At 39.2% G+C, this 18503-nt stretch overlaps 1 long non-coding RNA gene and 1 pseudogene across 1 annotated transcript in view; both read left to right on the plus strand.

The window, feature by feature from the left end:
• LOC143649952 (uncharacterized) overlaps positions 1 to 3019 on the plus strand; it is a 130536-nt gene extending 127517 nt beyond the window's left edge. The window contains exon 4 of the long non-coding RNA XR_013159271.1: positions 2843 to 3019. This is a non-coding gene — a long non-coding RNA (uncharacterized LOC143649952). The remainder of the gene's footprint in view (positions 1 to 2842) is intronic.
• A 975-nt stretch (positions 3020 to 3994) lies between these two features.
• LOC143649089 (eukaryotic translation initiation factor 4H pseudogene) lies at positions 3995 to 4735 on the plus strand (annotated as a pseudogene).
• Positions 4736 to 18503: the final 13768 nt, after the last annotated feature.

Genomic DNA, 18503 nt, shown 5'->3' on the forward strand with positions numbered 1-18503 from the left:
TTCTGCTTAGGGACAAGGGGGAGTTTGGATAATGGAAAGTGGTGAGGGTATTGCAAGATATGAATGTGATTAATCCCATTGAATGGTATGCTTGGGGTGGTTGCAATGGGAAGTCATGTTGTATGTATGTCTCCCCAATTAAAAAAAAAAACAACTAAAGAGACAATGACAATTAAATGTAATACATGATCTATGACGGGATCTGGCAAGGGAAGAGTTAGGCTCAAAGGGACACTATTTCTTCATATGAAAAAAATTGGAATGTACAATGTAAGATTTAAATCAATGCTAAATTTCTTGAACCAGAAAACTGCACTTAAGGTGGTTATATAAGTGAATATTCATGCCCTTAGGAGATGTACAAACTGGTATTAAATGTTCAAGGAACCTGATACATATACAACCTGTATTCAAAAGTTCAGAAAACGGATTGGTAGGTACGTAGAAATAGAGATAGATAACAGAATGATATGGCAAATGTGGTAATATGTTAAAATTGGTGAATCTGGTTGTCTGGGAGTGAAGTTAGGGTTTTTTGGGAATTCTTTATATGGGATTTATATTATTTTTGTAAATGCCCATAAGTTTAAAAGTATTTCAAAATAAAATGTTAAAAAAAGGAATTGGGAAATGCCACGGTGGTGCACTGGCAGAATTCTCACCTGCCATGACAGAAACTTGGGTTTGATTCCTGGAGCCTGCCCATGCCAAAAAAAAAAGGAATTATAAATAGGCTGAATAGGCTGAGAACTTTTTATGTAAAACTGCTAATGTTTAAATAAATTTTATAATGATTATAAACACTTTTCCCCAAAATGAGATACTTATAGCAGAAGTAAAATAGTTAACTGCAATTGCTGTGTGGAGGAGTTATTGCCATGGTCTCTTTGCTAAAAAAATGCTACACACACACACGTACACAAACAATGTCTACTTATTCTACATTTCCATCTATTCCTTGAGGATGGGAGTGTAATTGTGATCGGATATTCTTCCATTTTAATAACTATTGAACTTTCCTAGCTGAGGAATAAAAACCAAATTCAGATCCACTTAATATACCATAACTTTGATTACTGGCTTCTGATATTTTTATTTCTGGGCTCACACAATATTTAGATATAACCAGGAAAGTTTTGCAAACTTTACAATATAGTACAGAAAATACAGCCAAATACCAATAAATATTAATTTGATACCTTTATTTGAAAATATTAATTTGACACCTTTATTTTTATATATAGTCCTTTATAGCTTTCAAATTCTTTCACATACTGTCCAAGTCAAGTTCTGACCAGAAAGTAGAATTCACTTGTAATGAAAAGACTTTAATGAAGGGGCTACTTACAGAGGCGTGGGAAGGTTAAAGGGGCAAACAAAGCTTGCCAAGGAACTGAAGAGTCTAGCAACAGTAGAACACCATTATTTCCAAAGCACCATTACCTCTAAAGCCAAGGAAGAGGGGCAACACAACTTCTGCCAAAGTTGTAGAGTAGAAGCTGCGAGAGGGCAAAATTATCTTGCTCCCTCTCTCTTTCCACCACCTGATACACTGTGAAAGCCAACCAGGAGCCAAAGGGCAAGGAAGTCCTAGCAGTGCAGTTAATAGGAGGTACAGAGGAGGGTAGAGAAAGAGGGTGAATACATCTGGGTGAAAAACAGAGAATAGCCAGCCACATACATTAACTCAAACAGTACAGGCGCCAAGAGATTAATAGTCTCATTAAATTTGCACAGCTCATGATTCCTGGTCTGAGACTTAAATACAAGTTTTCAGACCCTTCAAAGCCAGTGCTTTTTTCAGTATGCTTTAGCTACTGCCTTGGTTACTGATGATTGGGAAGTAATGTGCTGTTTGAGTCAAATGAAGGTCTCCCTAAGGAGGTCCTTTGCTGCACGTTTACCATGGAAATTTGGCTCACTGGTCAGATTGTCCAAAGAACCAAATGAACATAAAACAGAACAAAGGTTGGCTACTGGCCTGAGACCCTGGAGCAAGCAGAGGCAAGACCAGCTCCTTAACCTTCTGAACGGTGTCCTGGATAAGAAGGAATCCAGTTTCCTAAGCAGAGCCTGCTTCAAGAAAGCAAAATGCATCCTTGTTTTGTGGCCGTATTTTATGGGTTGAAGAAGACCTTTTGTTTACAAAGGTGTGGAAAATGCTGGAGTAGCACACTAGGAACCTACAGGAAATGGGATCATCTAAAACGTGCCAGGCACTAACAGCGATATTGACCATCCTGGTGAGGTCAATTGAGAGACAATAGGAGTCACGGGAGCAAGAGAGAGAACCACAGGCAGCAAATAGGAGAACCCTGATGGCCGTCAGAGAGAAAGCCATCTATGTTGGTTAAGAGTTTGGAAGCAGCTTGGAATCAGCAAGACTTGAGTTTGAATCCACTTTCTCTCACTACCTAGGGACACTGGGCAATTAATCTGAGTCTTAGTTTACTCATCCATCATTGGAGGTAAGAATACCTGCTTCCTAGGGTGCTTTGGAGGACTAAAATAATGTTTATAAAGTGCCTAGTATAATGTATAATACAAGTAGCTCTAATTAATAATGATACCTGCCATTTACTGGGCTCTGACATCACTGTTTTTCATAAAAGAGATATAAGGTAGGGTTTAATGTCCCCTGATTTTCAGGATATAGAAATTGAGGGTGAAAGAATGGTTTACCTAACAATATATACCTAACTCCAGAGTTGAGATCTGAATTTAAAAGCTCATACTTCTTACACTCTAGACCAGATGGGGTTCCAAAAGTTTTTCTGGCAGAGCATCAGGCCAGAAACATAAAAAAATATTCCTAAACACACATTTTCTTGAACTTTTCCAGGTCGACATAATGCAAGGGACCTGAATTATACACCCAGTTCTGGTTACGGCTCTCCACAGCATGGTGTGTCCATTGTTGACATTTCAGGGCCAGCATCAGCAATGCTACTGTTTTTTAAATAAAGCCCAGTGCGCCCTTGAAGAATACGCTTTTCATCATGGGCTAATTGGTTTGGAATCCTAATGCCGGTATTTATCATCACGTGAAGCTGATTTGCAAGGAATATGGCTTTGATGCTTGAGGACTGGCTTTGTGCCAAGAAGTCATTGTTGGGGATTCTGGCTGTTTGATGTTAAGATGCAATCTGCTAAGGAGCTGACTAGACCTATTAATAGGAGTTCAAACACAGTGTCACGAGCTTAACTATGAGGGCTTAGGAGGAGAGGCCTGAATAACAACTCTGATAGAGCCAGGAGGTATCGTTGACGAGGACAGTGCAACCTCAACACCATGATAAGAACTCGCTAAGGCATCTAAAACATGCCAGTAGTTCCTCTTCACACCCACTCTCACTCAAATTAACTATTTTGGGCACTGACATAGCATGGCATGCTACAATTAGGTTTCTGTCTTTCCCACAGGGTAGGGCTCCTTAGAGGCAGGGATTATGTCATTAATTCAGAAAGCATTCATTGAGTGCCTCTTGCTACTGCCAGGCATTGTATGAGGAGCCAGGAGCTTAATTCATCTTAGTACCAAGCACCTAATACAGGGCAAGCCTATGGCAGGCATTCAATAAGTGTTATGGGTAAAATATTTCTCACTGAAGAGGCTAAATGCAAACACTGTGCTCACTTGAATAATGAACATATTCTGAATGCATTGTTTTTCTCAAACTTTGCTTGAGAAATACCCAAGTCAAAAGACTTCGAAAATCAACTTTTGGCAAATATGACAGAACTATTAAATATACTTTTATTTGTCTAGACCAAGTATTTTGATTCTTCGAAGGTTAAGTCCATATCTGGTACTACCAATGAAAAAAAACTAAACATAAATCATATTTTGAGGATCAAAAGACAATGTATGGTGGAAGGTGGGTCAGTGGTAGAATGCTCGCCTGCCATGCCAGAGACACGGGTTCGATTCCCGGTGCCTGCCCATGCAAAAAAACACATACACACAATGTATGGTCCGGCAGAATTGATATCTATGACCACTCAGCGGCTGCAGAGCCCCTGCAGCAGTGCTGGTGGCCAAGGTTCCCAGAGCCAGGGGAGCTGCCCACAGGGCCCCCACTACACAGCATATGTAGGAAATCGACCTTTTAACCCAGTTCAGGGCGACATCCATGCAATCTTTAAGGATCTCAGCCTAAGGAGAGTAGGGCTACCCAGAAACAAAGACACAAATTTAAAGGACTCTGCCATGTAGAATCTGATAGGCAGCTTTGACATATGATGGTGCCCTTATGTGTGATCGGTCCCTGTGTGTGGACATTGCAGAAGGTAGAAAGCAAGATAAAGGCAGCTTTGGATTCTGAAAGGTGGACTAGACGACAGAGGAATGAGTGGCTCTAGAGAATCTAGAGGTGGATGGGATTCCCGGATGACTTCAAATCCGGTTTTAGGGATGACTTCTTGGGAGGCAGGGAAGAGGGTCGCCCAGGGGACCGCGAACAGGAGGTCCCATGGAGAGGCAGCTTAGAGATGACCACCCCTTGGTGGACCCAACAGGGGCTTCAGAGAACCAACAGAAGAGGAAAGAGCACAGAGACCACCTCCCCAGCTTAAACTTCAACAGTTGCAACCGCCTTCAGTCAATCGAGTAGTCAATCCCAACTCTGCAGTCTTCCGGGGAGCCAGGCCCAGACAGGAAGTTGTTCACCAAGAGCCCGATCCAACTGGCCTAAGGGGAGGGAATGGGGCGTGGGGGGAGGAGCAGCCTGGTTAGCCCCGGGCTGACTGTCCTGCAGTTACCATTCCTATATCTGACCTTTGTCCTTCTTTCTCACAACTGAAACACAGAGCTTGTGGGTTCATGTCAACTGTTAACAAGTGGTTTTAGTACATTCTTGGCTTTTAGCTTTGCTATATCTATTTAGTGCCTGTTTTGTGCTTTTTTTTTTTCTACCACCCCTTCCTCATTTTTCCTTCTGCCCTTTTGCCTTCCTGCTCATCTTCCAGATAGCATATAGATTCTGTAGTCCTCGGCACGTGGGCTGCTTCAGTTTTCTCCTTTGCTTTCTCTTTTTTGCTTTAGACACACTGGCCTGATGCCAATATTTTCCTCTGATTTTCCTCAGTGCTTCTCCTCCGACCAGCATGTTGAGTTCTGTAGAGCTGTGGCTTCCAAGAAAAAGAACAGACAGAGTCACTGACAAATTAAATAGCATCCTGTTTTATTCAACACAATTTGAGGCACTTTATTTTCAAAACAAGGAAAAAATATCTATTGGTACCTTACAAATTCCATCCTCTCCCCATTTATAGGTAGTCTCATCTCCTTTTCACCCTCCCCAAATGGATTGAATGGTTGTGATGGAGTTGTGCGTGGCTCATTTGAAAGCACTGACATTGCTTTTTTCTCAAACCCCTCTTGTTTGTGTATTTTGCATCTCTCCTTTGTGTTTATCTCTTCCCCAGTATAAGTAACAACTAGACACTGTGCTTCCCACCATCCCTTAAATATATAGTGAAATTAGCCTAGAACTTGGCACATTATTTCACTTGATGAATTGAAAATTTTACTATGCAGCGCTGTTAGGAACCTTAAAATAATTTATAAATGGTTCTAAATTACTAGACCTGCAGCTGCATCTTTGGGGCAAAGTTTATTGTTCCCATGTGCAGCACTCAGCCCTTACCTGGGGGTAGGGGACCAGGAAGTAGCTTTTGAGCATGAATCACCTACATGAGAACAAATTAACAATTCTCTTAATACCCAAGTCCCAGCCTGTCCATGGGGAGCAATTCAGGGTCCTACCACAGCTGGAGAAGCTAGAGGTGGGACTGGGGAAGAGAGGCGAGGATGGATGCCTGAGGGCTGAATGGTGGCTTGCCTTCTCTAACTGCCTTTATCACAAAGGCTCGGCGCTCTGGCTGCTATCTTTCCTTCCACTGTCTTTTCTGCTTCTGAGGTAAGAACCATTTGTATAACACCAATACTTAATTTAAGAAAGAAATACATTATGTGATTGTAATCAAACCTGATGCTTTCAGATGACCTGATTACATCTTCAATGTGGAAAAGATTAAGAACAAAACAAATTCATCTAAAACTTCTGGGCAATCCAGTTGACTTCTAAATGTAAGAATGGAACTACAAACACTTAACACATTCAACTATATGATAGAAAGAAAATCTATGGATATGATATTTTATGAATCATCTTTTCAATAAAAGAGTACCTTACATAAAAAAAGACAATATATGTCTCAAGGCCATCATTAAGAAATCATTTATCATTATATAGATTCTAGCTATACATGGGAGTTTAGAGGTTGGATGAACAAATATTCCCTCTCTCACTGCTATTTATTTTTTTATAGTCCATTAATGATACATAATTACCATGAGACCCCTAGACTACAGACAAGCATTTATTAAAAAAGAGTCCTGTAGGGTGGGCCACAGTGGCTCAGCAGGCAGAGTTCTCGCCTGCCATGCCAGATACCTGGGTTCAATTCCTGATGCTTGCCCATGCCGAAGGAAAAAATAAAAATCTTGTATCACTAAGAGTTGCTATGCAAGCAACAATAACTAACTCTGACTAAATTAAGCATAAAGACAATTCATTTGAAACATCTTGGGCTCTTAGAGGGGAAACTGGAAGCTCAGGTTCAGAAACAAATGGAAAGAACCAAAGGAGGTTAATAGCAGGAAACACAGCCAAGTTCATGCCACTGCAGCTGTACAGTGACGCTGCCACTGGACCCTCGCCAATACTGCCCTACTGTGAGTAATGCCTAAATGGTCTGTGACATGGAACTGGAGACCAGATGGACTAAGCCAAGATCATGGGATCACAGCCTGGATGCCAGGGCTTGGGAAGAGGGAAGGTTTGGCCCCTTGAGGGTTTGTAGCAATAATCTGGGCCCTGGCTCCCATAAACCTTACCCATTTGGAGAGTCAAAAAAAGGCAGTGTCCAATATTTAGAGTGGGTAATATTAAAACAAGTCCAAACCATATAGTTTGTTATAACACCTTGTGGCAAAATATAAATGTACAAACATATAATGCAATAGGATAAAAATAGAAAAGTCGATAAAGGGATAGTAGGCTGAACAAGGGTCTTCCACGAATCCTCAAAACCTCTGAATACAATATCTTATGTGGCAAAGGGGACTTTGCAGGTGTAATTGAGTTAAGGATCTTGAGATGTAGAGATTATTCTGGATTATACAGATGGGGAAATGTAATCACACAGGTTTTATAAAAGAAAGGTAGGTGGATTAAGTCAGTAGAAGCAAATGTGACAACTGAAGCAAGATATTGAAGTAATGCAAGGAAGAGGTTATGAGCCAAAGAATGAAGGAAAAGGCTAAAAACAGATTCTCCATTACAGTCCCCAGAAGGAGTCCTGCTGATATCTTGATTTTAGCCACACACACCCCAAGACCCAATTTTGTAACTTCTGACTTCCAGAACTGTAAGAGAAATAAATTCTGGTGTTTTTAAGTCACTAAGCTTATGGTAATTCATTGTAGCAGTCATAGAAAACAACTACAAAGGGTAAAGGGGAAATCCTAGTTATTTAAGCTTTCTAGAATAAAATAGAATCCCAGATAAATAGGATACTCCAGAAAATGAAAGACGGAATATAAAGATACGTTATGGTCATTAATTGCATCCTTCAGTATTGTCAGTGCCACCAGCTTACTTTGCTTTATTCTATGAGCCAAATTCTTTGATAATGGGAACAATGTGGTGGCATTTTGGATACAATTCCATAAGCCCATATGTCTCTATAACCTATGAGTATGCCTACCAAGGCTATGCAAAAGAAAATACGTCTATTACCAAATACAGTGTGAAGGAAAAAGGAAAAATACTTTTTTATTATACTTGACTCTTCACTTTGATAAACCTTCTAATAGTAGATGTAATTTTGTTACACTTAAGCCTAGAGAATGTGCTAATTTCAGCACATAGAAGAAACAAAGCAAGAACGTTGTGCTGGTTTGAATCTGTTCTGTACCCTAGAAAATAAACATGTTCTTTTGATCCATTCTTTTGGGGGCAGACCCATTTTGGGTAAGACCTTTCAGTTAGGCCATTTCAATGGAGATGTGACCCAGCCCATTCAAAGTGGGTCTGAATCCTTCACTGGAGTCCTTTATAAGTGGATAACAAGTGGAGAAGTTTGGAGAGAGAAAGAGAAACACTCAGGGACATTTAAAGGCAGTCATTGAAACCAGAACCAGAAGAGAAGGACCAGCAGCATCACCATGTGCCTTCCCATGTGACAGAGGAAACCCAGGCATCAGCAGCCTTTTCTCAGAGATAGTATCTTCCTCCTGATGCCTTAATTTGGACATTTTTATGTCTTTAGAACTGTACATTTGTAACCTAATAAAACCCCATTGAAAACGCCAACCCATTTCTGGTACATTGCATTCCAGCAGCTTTAGCGAACTGAAACGAAGGTAAATACTTAAATTTCTTATATTTTCAAATAACGCAAACCATAGAAATTAACTCTGACACTGGTCATTAAAAGAGATGCAGTATTTTTTAAAGTGTGCTTTTCATATTTTTAGTTTAAAACAAAGTTTTATTTAATAAGCTATTTTGAAAGAAGAATGCATGCTATTCTATGATAAAATATCTTCTTTTTCTTAACCCCATAAAAAATTAAAAATTGTATCTACCCAAAAGAAATCCTCATCCTCTTAAGATATCTGACATCCTTACCTCCACCCAGTTCCTCCCTCAATTAGAAATATGGAATTCTAATTTTTTTTAATTATTTTATTTTATTTTTTTAAATACAAAAAAAAATCCCTAACAAACACGAACATTCCTATTTTGATCATTCTGTTCTAAATATTTAATCAGTATGGAATTCTAATTTTTTTATCCAGTGTGAAATAAAAGCACAATTGGGTCACTGAAGGGAAGACGTATCTCTGAATGTCAGTTCCCTCCCTCATTTGTGCATGTGCCTTGGTTATGTGTAAGGACTTCAAACCAACAATAATACTGAGTTAAAAACAAATACTTTATACTTAAGATAATCCTCTCTTTGTAGTTAAGTGTTATGGGTTGAATTCTATCACCCCAAAAAGACATGCTTACTTCTTAGCCCGCAGTCCTGTAAATGTGACCTTATTTGGAAATACAATCTTTGAAGATGTTATTAGTTAAAATGACACCAAGCTGGATTACGGTGTATCCTAATCCAATATGACTGCTGTCCTTCTAAGAAAGGGAAAATTGGACAGAAACATATAAAGGGAGAACACCATGTGATGGCTGAGGCAGAGAGCAACATGGGATGCCAGCAGTCCACCACGAGAAGCCAGGAGAGAGGTGTGGAGCAGGTTCTTCCCTACAGACCTGAGAGGAAGCAAGGTCCTGCCGACACCTTAATTTCAGACTTCCAGCATCCAGAACTGTGAGAAGACAAATTTCTTTTGTTTTAAGTCACCCAGTTTGTGGTACTTTGGGAAACCCTAAGAAACGAAGACAAGTACCAGTCGAGACTTTAGTTCTTTAAAAGCAATTTGAAAAACTAAATACAGTGAAATGCAATGCTCTGCTAAGTAAAAGTAACTGCAAGAAAGGTGGAACATATCAGTGATTTAGATGTATCATACAAAATGGAAACAATATTTAGTACTTTTGGAAGAATCCAAAGAGATTAAGTCAGTGGGCCATGTTCTTTATTTTACAAAAAAAAAATCAACCTGGTTTTGTATAAAAACTTGTCTTGGTTTTGTGTTTTCATCTCATGGGTAGGTGAGATGGGTCTGTTGTTTTTGTTGATGTTCATCAAGCTTAAAAATTCCATATCCTCTTCTATCAGAAAGAGAGAGACAGAGAGAGAGACAGAGAGAGAGAGAGAGAGAGAGAGAGAGAGAGAGGGAGAGAAAGAGAGAGAGAGAGAGAGAGAGGGAGGGAGGGAGGGAGGGAGGGAGGGAGGGAAGGAAGAAGGAAGAAGGAAGAAAATGAAAAATTTTGTTCGAGTAAATCACATAATCATACAGTTACAGAGTGGCTTTAATGAATCAAAGCTTAGTGTTTACTATTCTCCCCAAATTGTAACATTTTGAAAAGCACTTAATCACATCATTGATAAAAATCACGGTTAAAAACAAAAAGATAAATAGTTATCCTTTTTCTTTGAGCAAGACTTCATGTTTTGACTTCTTGTGAATCTTGGAAGTCATAGTACAACTTTTATGGAGTTATCAGACCTTGATGTAGTTTAAGACAATGTAAACAATTATTTTTTATGTTAGTGAAGTTAACTATATTTCCATGTGATTCAACAGACCTAAATTTCCTACAATTAGAAACAATCCTTAGGTATGCTGTTCCTTGCTCTTATAGCCCAGGCTCAGTCTTGTTCCAGAACCAATTAACTGGGAGCAGGTAAGTATATTAAGAGTCCCAACTCCATTTTGGGGGTGAGGCCTGGATCTGAGTCTTGCTGGCAACAGAGTAAGTATCTGATGGACCCAGGCATAAGCCTCAGTGCTGGGAAGCCTCTGAATTTCACATTACCTGCACTCCTATACTTATGCCTCACTTTCCTTCCTTGGTCCTTCATTTACCATTGAATATCTACTCTAAACATCAACTTTGCAGCTACCTTGCTCTTATCAATTCTCCCCCTCAAGCCTGTTTTTTCTATCCCTGGGCTATTGGAAGCAAGTCAGGAATCCCCAGAGATATATATAATACTTCCCTCTCTTATTTCTAGCCTCATCTTCACCTGATCTTCCGTTATCTAGCTATAGGAACTACAGCAGAGGTTCACAGAACTATTTTAATAAATCTTATTTAATAAATCATTGCCCAACCTGAGGTACTTTTGAGATGCCCAAAGGGTTGTAATCAATAAATACCTTGAGGAAAGAGATTAAAATTGTCCTAGACAAATCAGGATGAACAGTCAAGCTAATGTTAAGCTCTAGGATAGCTTGCACTGAGGAGAGAAAAGGAAGGGGAAAGCATTACTTTTTAATGGGGACTCTTGAGAATCAAACAACCTGACACGTTTAAGAAAGACCACTCTGGTGGCATTTGGCAGAGAGGTTGTTGGGTAGGGAGGAAGACTGGAGCAGGAGTCTATTGCAAAAAACTTGGACAAAGATGATGGGAGTGTCCCTGAATTAAAAAAGTTATAAGGGCCACGGAAGGAAGACACAGGTGAGGGATGATCAGAAATAGAAATAACAGAAGTTGGTCACAGAGTACATGTAGGGAACAAGGGACAAGTCAAGAAAACAGGTTTTGGCTTGGGTTTATTAGTCAATGGAGATAGAAAGTAAAGAAGGTGTGTTAGTTTGCAAGCTACCAGAATGCGGTATACCCAAAACAGAACAGTTTTTAAAAAGGTAAATTTAATAAATTGCAAATTTACAGTTATAAGGCTGTGAAAATTTCCAACTTAAGGCCCAACAAGAGGCTACCTTGACTCAAGAAAGGACCATGAAGTTTGGGGTTTCTCTATCAGCTGGAAGGGCATATGGTGATATCTGCTAGCTTTCTCTCCTGGTTTCCTGTTTCATGAAGCTCCCCCCAGGGCGCATGCTCTTGCCTCCAAAACAATGTGGTGGCAGCCAGGCTCTCCCCAATCCCCAAGGAATGTGCTCCACTCTCTCCAAGGCCTGAGGCCACACAACTCTACCTCTTCAAAGAGATGGAAGACCCACCTTCTGCCTTTGGGGCAAACTCTTCCTCTCCAAGTGCTTGGGTGGGTCTGCTCTCCTGGCCCATGGTTTCTTGACTTCAGACCTTAGCTTCCATAGTTCTACCTCTGAAGTTATTTTTCCTCCAATGTGTCATTTTTCTCTTCCTTTTATTCCAGACTGGCAGAGGTTCCATTTATACCCAGCACTTTTGTTGGTTTCCTTTGCAATAGGCTCGCATCATGCCCATCAGACAAAAGGACATTCCACAAATCCTTCCTAGATAACTCCATCTCCAGTCCTGTTTTTTTCTGAAATGGCTGACTGGTTCCACATTTGGTTAAATCCTCACAGGGGGCACTATTCTCTGGGATTTCCCTTTCTGGAAGCCCAGAATTTTCCAGACCATCAATTTCTGTTTTTTTATACCCAAGAGTTTAGTTTTCAACTTATTTTTTTCCTGTTGCATTTCACTATAAGCTGCAAGGAGAAATCAGGCTGCACTCTCTCCACACTTAATTTGGAAATTTCCAGAGCTAAGTATCCTGGATTGTCACCTTTAAATTCTAACTTCCATCAGACAGCAGTACAAAACTTTGTAAGATTCTGTGCCTCTTTAAAACAAGGGTCACCTTCTTTCCAGTTTGCATTGCCACATTCATCATTTCTGTCTAAAGCCTTGTCAGAAATATCTTTAGAGTCCACATTTCTACCAACAAGCTCTTCAAAGCATTCTGGGCCTTCTCTATCAAGCTCCTCACAACTCTTCCAGAATCTTCTCCTTATCCATTTAAAAAGTCATTCCAACATGCCTGGTATTTGCAAATATATATTTGCAGTACCCCACTTCTCTGGTACTAGATTCTGTGTTAGTTCACAAGCTGCTGGAATGCAATATACCAGAAACAGAACAGCTTTTAAAAAGGGGAATTTAATAGGTTGCAAATTTAGAGTCATAAGGCTGTGCAAATGCCCAAATTAAGGCACCAACAAGAGGTTACCATCACTTAAGAAAGGCCGATGAAGTTTGGGTGTCTTTCAGTTGGAAAGGCACATGGCAATGTCTGCTAGCTTTCTCTCCTGGCTTCTTATTTCATGAAGCTACGCTGGGGATGTTTTCCTTCTTCATCTCCAAAGGTCTCTGGCTGTGTGGGCTCTGTTGGTTCTGGTTGCTCTAAAGCTTTTTCCAAAATGGCTCCCTCTTAAAGGACTCCAGTAAGCAACCCCACCTTGAATGGGTGGAGACACACCTTCATGGAAACCATTTAATCAAAAGTTACCACCCACAATTGGGTGGGTCATATCTCCATGAAAACAATAAAAAAGATACCACCCAGCAATATTGAGTGAAGATTGAAGGGCATGGCTTTTCTGGGGTACACAACAGATTAAAAATGGCACAGAGAGCAATTAAGTTTCAAGGGGAAATTGCAAGTACTTTGTAAAACAGCTAATGGTAGTCCTGGCTATGTACTTTTTAGGTTTTGATCCCCAGACCATGAACTATAATAAAGTTAAATTGATTAAAATTAAAGTGTTTTGAAATATTTATTAAAAGCAGAATGAACTTTCTGACTGAAATTTCCAACTTCTTTTGTATAAGATCAATTAGTTTAAATAATCAGTAAAATAACATACCAACCACAACCTTATAGCACTTATGATAACTTTTGTACTTAAACAGCATATATCGTTACTTATTTAGAAACTATGAGGATATTTTCCCATTACAGGGGATGCAGATTATCCATGTTTGATGAAGATAATCTTTGGCCATTTCAAATTTTGACTATCTGGAGTAGCAGGAAGATTTGGTCAATCAACCTTGAAACTAGTTGTGGTTGTTCTTTAATATCTTATTTTATTTTTGTGATTCATCAGCTTTTCAGTAACCATTTATCAATAAGAGTCATTCATTCATTGATCCACTCAATAAGTAGTCCTAATAAGCCTGCCTGCTACCTGGAAGCACTATAATTGGTCTGGGGGACACAGATTGATAGAGTTATGACCGTTGTCCTCAAGTTGTTCCTCTTCTCATAATGACACCAACAGAAAAATCAATGATTTCAGATCATATGGTGATTGCCTTAATAAAGCTAGACACAGGGAAATCTGGCAGTCCTTAGATAAGTAGTTATTTTTCTCCACTCTGAGTCTATAACATATTTATATTTTAAAGAACAGAACCATAAATCCTCATATTCTTTGTGGGGAGACAAGGATAATGTCTAAAGTTGATTAAGAAGTAATGTTACAAACATGTCATCTAAAGATATGGAGCTAACTACCAGAAGTACTAAAAATAGAAAAATTTCAAGTGTTTGCCCCTAGGAAAGGAACCAGTGGCAGAGAAAAGTGGGGTCAGAGAATCGTTCCTTTTCATTATAAACCCTCCTATTTTATCTTTCTACCATATGCATTCATTTGATAAAAATAAGAAAATATAAAGAATAAAGATGCATAAAGCCTGCTTAGCCTTTTCTCTTCAGCCCTTTCTTTCCCCAGTAGCTTCCATATCTAGCTCTCAATTGTTAGAATGGGGACCAGACTGACTCAGGAGTTTCTTGGTCAACTGCATATAATTCTGTTCATCTCAACATGTGTTTGTTGCCTACTATAGCCAGGCAAGGAGGGTAAGGTGGTGAGTAAGAGAGACATGGCCCTTGCTCTTACTGAGCTTACACTGGTGGGAAAAATGAATGTAAACAAGCAGTTATCTAATTTCAGTGTCTATCCTTCCATTCTCATCTCAGTCACCTGAGTACGCTGATAAGCATAAATATCAGCAGTTAGGTTGGTGAGCAAGAGACCCATCGTCCTTGCTCTCACTGAGCTTACACTGGTAGGAAGAATGAATACAGAAATATGCACTGTTAACACTTTCCACTCTAGGCTGATGGAGCGAATGGGTAGCAGAATGAGGTATTGAAGTAACAGGCTCTGGACCCAGATTTTCTGGGTCAGAATCCTAGCTCTTCCATGGCCTGTTTAAAGTGTGACTCTAGATAAGATGCCAAACCTTGATAGAGTTATGATTCTTCACATCTAAAAGGAGGACAATACTACTACCTATCTCATGCTTATAATAATTAAGTATTTTACCTGGAGCACTTTGCGAGTACCAGATAGAATAAGTACCCGATAAAAGTGACATTGCTGTTTGGTATATATACAGACATAAACTGACTTTAAAAAATGATCCTGATTATGAACATTTCATATCAATATGTGACTCAGCTTTTCAATTTAGAATTTAGCATTTTCTCACAGAGCGTACATACATTCGTATCAATTTCCATAGGGACACATATATGTACACAAATGCACAGAAGTAGACCTGAAAAGATGCACATGGCATTGATGACAATGTCTAGTTCGTGGAGAACTAGAGCGGAGATGGTCAGGAAGACTTCAGCTTTTTTAATCAAGTGTTTGGTTTCTTTTTAATGAAGAAAATGTATTTATGAATCAAAATAATTCTTAAAAGATAATAAAATTTCTATAAAAGGGATGCTAGGGTGGGGCAAGGGTGGCTCTGTAGCAGAATTCTCACCTGCCATGCCGGAGACCCGGGTTCAATTCCCGGAGCCTGCCCATGCCAAAAAAAAAAATAAAAGGGATGCTAGCTAATACTCCATATTAATAAAACAAAAGCGGGAAAACACATGATTGTTTCAATTGACACAGAAAGGCATTCAACAAAATTCAGCACCCCTTCCTGATAAAAACACTTAGAAAACTAGGAATAGAAAGAAACATCCTCAACATAAGAAGACCACAGCTTACATTATACTCAACAAGAAAGACTAAAAGCTTTCTCTCCAAGAGTTGCAATCATTTTGCTGGTGGAGAGTTTTGCTTCCACATTGATAGCTTCTGGCTCATCAGGATGGAGATTAATGAAGGTTGGGGGTGGCTGTGGCCAGTGAAGTTTATCACATGGATTGACTCTTCCTTTCATTAAAGATTACTCGGTAGCATGCAATGCTGTTTGATAATATTTTACCCACAGTAGAACTTTTTTAAAAATGGAATCAATTCTTTCAAAGTCTTCCACTGTCTCATCAACTAACTTGATGTAATATTCTAAATCCTTTGTTGTAATATCAACAATGTTCACAGCGTCTTCACTAGGATTAGATCCCATCTCAGGAACCACTTTCTTTGCTTATCCATAAAAAGCAACTCCTCACCCATTTAAGTTTTATCATGAGATTACAGCAATTCAGTCACGTCTTCAGGCTCCACTTCTAAGTCTGGTTCTCTTGCTGTTTCTTACTTTCACCTGAACACTTAGAGGCCATTATGGGATTATTAATTTGGCCTAATTTTAAAATTGTTGCATCCAAGGAATAGGGACGCCTGAGGAGGGGAAGAGAAACAGGAAATGGTTGGTGGCTCGTAACACCCCCAAAACAATTATGATAGTAACAGCAAAGACCACAATTCACCATAAAAGATATTATAATAATAATGATGAAAAATTTTTAAATATCACAAAAATCATCAAAACATGACACAGAAACATGAAGTGAGCACATGTCAGAAAAATGGCACCAATAGATTTGCTTGATGCAAGGTTACCACAAACTTTCAGCTGAAAAAAATGCAATATCTGTGAAGCACCATAAAGTGAAACACAACACAACAAGGTATACCTGTAATAAGGACAACTGTGTGTTTGGAGTGGTATATGAAAACTCTGTACTTTGTGCATGATTTTTCTGTAAACTTACAACAGTTCTAATTTTTTTAAGAGCGATATTAACCATCAGTTATAGACATAAAAGAAGGTATTCCTTCGTTCAGATAACATTTCCACATTCATTGTGAATACCTAGTTTTCTCTATATACTGCAGTAGGTGCTTTGTGTGTGAATGGTACATGTAGATTTACCCAATCTCTTGCAAAGATATTTTTCCTTCATTTGTAGCTAGTGTGACTTGAATTTGAACTGGACAGTGTTGGATGTGGGTTTCAGTTGAAGTGCCTATCTAATCATAGGGAATAGTGTAAACGAAAACACTAGAACAGGAAGCTGTGCGAAATGTTCAGGAAACAGCAAGTCGTTGAGTTTGGCAGTATCACAGGGTATTAAAAAAGGAGTGGTGAATTAGAAACATGGAGAGGTAGAATGAATTCAGTGTGCAGAGAACTCTGAATGCCAACGTAAGGCATCTGGCTTTATTTCTTTAAGGGAATGGGAACCACTGAATTTTGAGTAGGGACATAATACAAGGCCTTAGGAAAAGTATTTTGACAGCAGTATGAAGGATGGGTTCAAATGAGCTTCCTAAAGGATGAGGATCTAAAATGATCCACCAAGAGGAGATGAGTGCTTGACCTAAGTGGGTAGACAAGAAGAAAAGAAGAAAAATATAAATGGGAAGAAAACATGGGTGAGACAAGACAAACTATTAATGGGCCGAAAAACTCATGAAACTGGCTAGAAGTGTAAAGAGGAAGGATTTACAGGCCACTGCAAGATTTTCAGGAGTAAATTTTTAGAAAATGATGATGCCGTTATGGAAACAGGGAAGCCACAAGCAAAGACTACCTTGGGAAAGAGGTTATGTTTGTGTTGAGACTGAGTTGCTAGAACAGCACCTGAATAGACACAAACTTCGGTCACTTGAAGGCATCTGCCCAGAGAAGACAGTTGAAAATGTAAGAGTGGTCAAGATGGCCCTGTAAAGAGTGTAGAAGAGGAAGGGTGACAGATCCTTGAGGAATGATTTGCTGTGAGGATGCTAGGGTATTAGAAAAACTGGGGAGAAACAGAAAAGGTCCCTCAGAAAAATAAGAGGAGAACCAATTCATGCCTTTAAGGGATCCAAGGGAGTGTTTCAAAGAAGGAGAGGTCAGATATATTCAACATAGAAGAAGAAAATACAAAATGAGGGCATTTATTCCTTCTCTCTCACCAGAAATACTTTGGCAGTAGTAAATGAGGCCAAAGGGCATTTGACACAGGTCTCTGCACAGCTTAAAGGTGGAAGGAAAAAGTCAAGTCAATATGAAAATGTGAAGCTAGAGCTGGAATGGATGGATCTCAGAGTAAAGATAGAAAAAGGTCTGGGGTGAATTGAAAACAGGGCCATGGCTACATGAAAATATCCCATGACCTAGGACATTTTCCTTTCACCAGTACCCCAGAAGGCCTTGTTAAAGAGAATATATTGATGGCCTTCTATGTCTCAAACTATGAGTTACATAAGCTAATCATTCCACAGTGGAATGCAGAGAGGATTGATTTCCTTTCAAAAATATACACACACAGATGACATCCTCATTCTGCTCAAACACTTTTAATAGCTCCTGCGGCCCACACAAAACTTTCTAAACACTTTGTCCTAGAAATGAAGATTCTTGAAAAATTGACTTCCTTCCAATATTAATTTGCACTGTTCCTAAAAATAAAGTGAAACTGGTCTACTCATTATCTCCCAAAATGTCGTCTGTTTTTTGGCATGGGCAGACTCTGGGAATCGAACCCAGGTCTCCAGCATGGCAGATGAGAATTCTGCTACTAAGCCACCATTGCACCACCCTTCCAAAATGCCTTTTGATTCTTACGTCTGTCTTTGCCTGGAATCATCTTTCTCTTTCTTTCTACTTCTTCATATTCTACTAAACTCCCAATGTTCAATTCAATCCCATCTTCTCTGTGAAGTTTTCCTATATAATACAATTCCTATAATAATTGTTTAGGGGCTACTCACTTGGTATGTAGGCATTCAGTATTGTGCCTTCTTCCTTTCTTTCTTTCTTTTTTTTTTTTTCTTTTTTGGTGCTTTCTTTAGATTATGAGCTTCTTGGAATGGAAAAAAAAAAGATTTGAGCAACAACTATTTT

The sequence above is a fragment of the Tamandua tetradactyla genome, chromosome 11 (assembly GCF_023851605.1).
Source record: "Tamandua tetradactyla isolate mTamTet1 chromosome 11, mTamTet1.pri, whole genome shotgun sequence".
Lineage (NCBI taxonomy): Eukaryota > Metazoa > Chordata > Mammalia > Pilosa > Myrmecophagidae > Tamandua > Tamandua tetradactyla.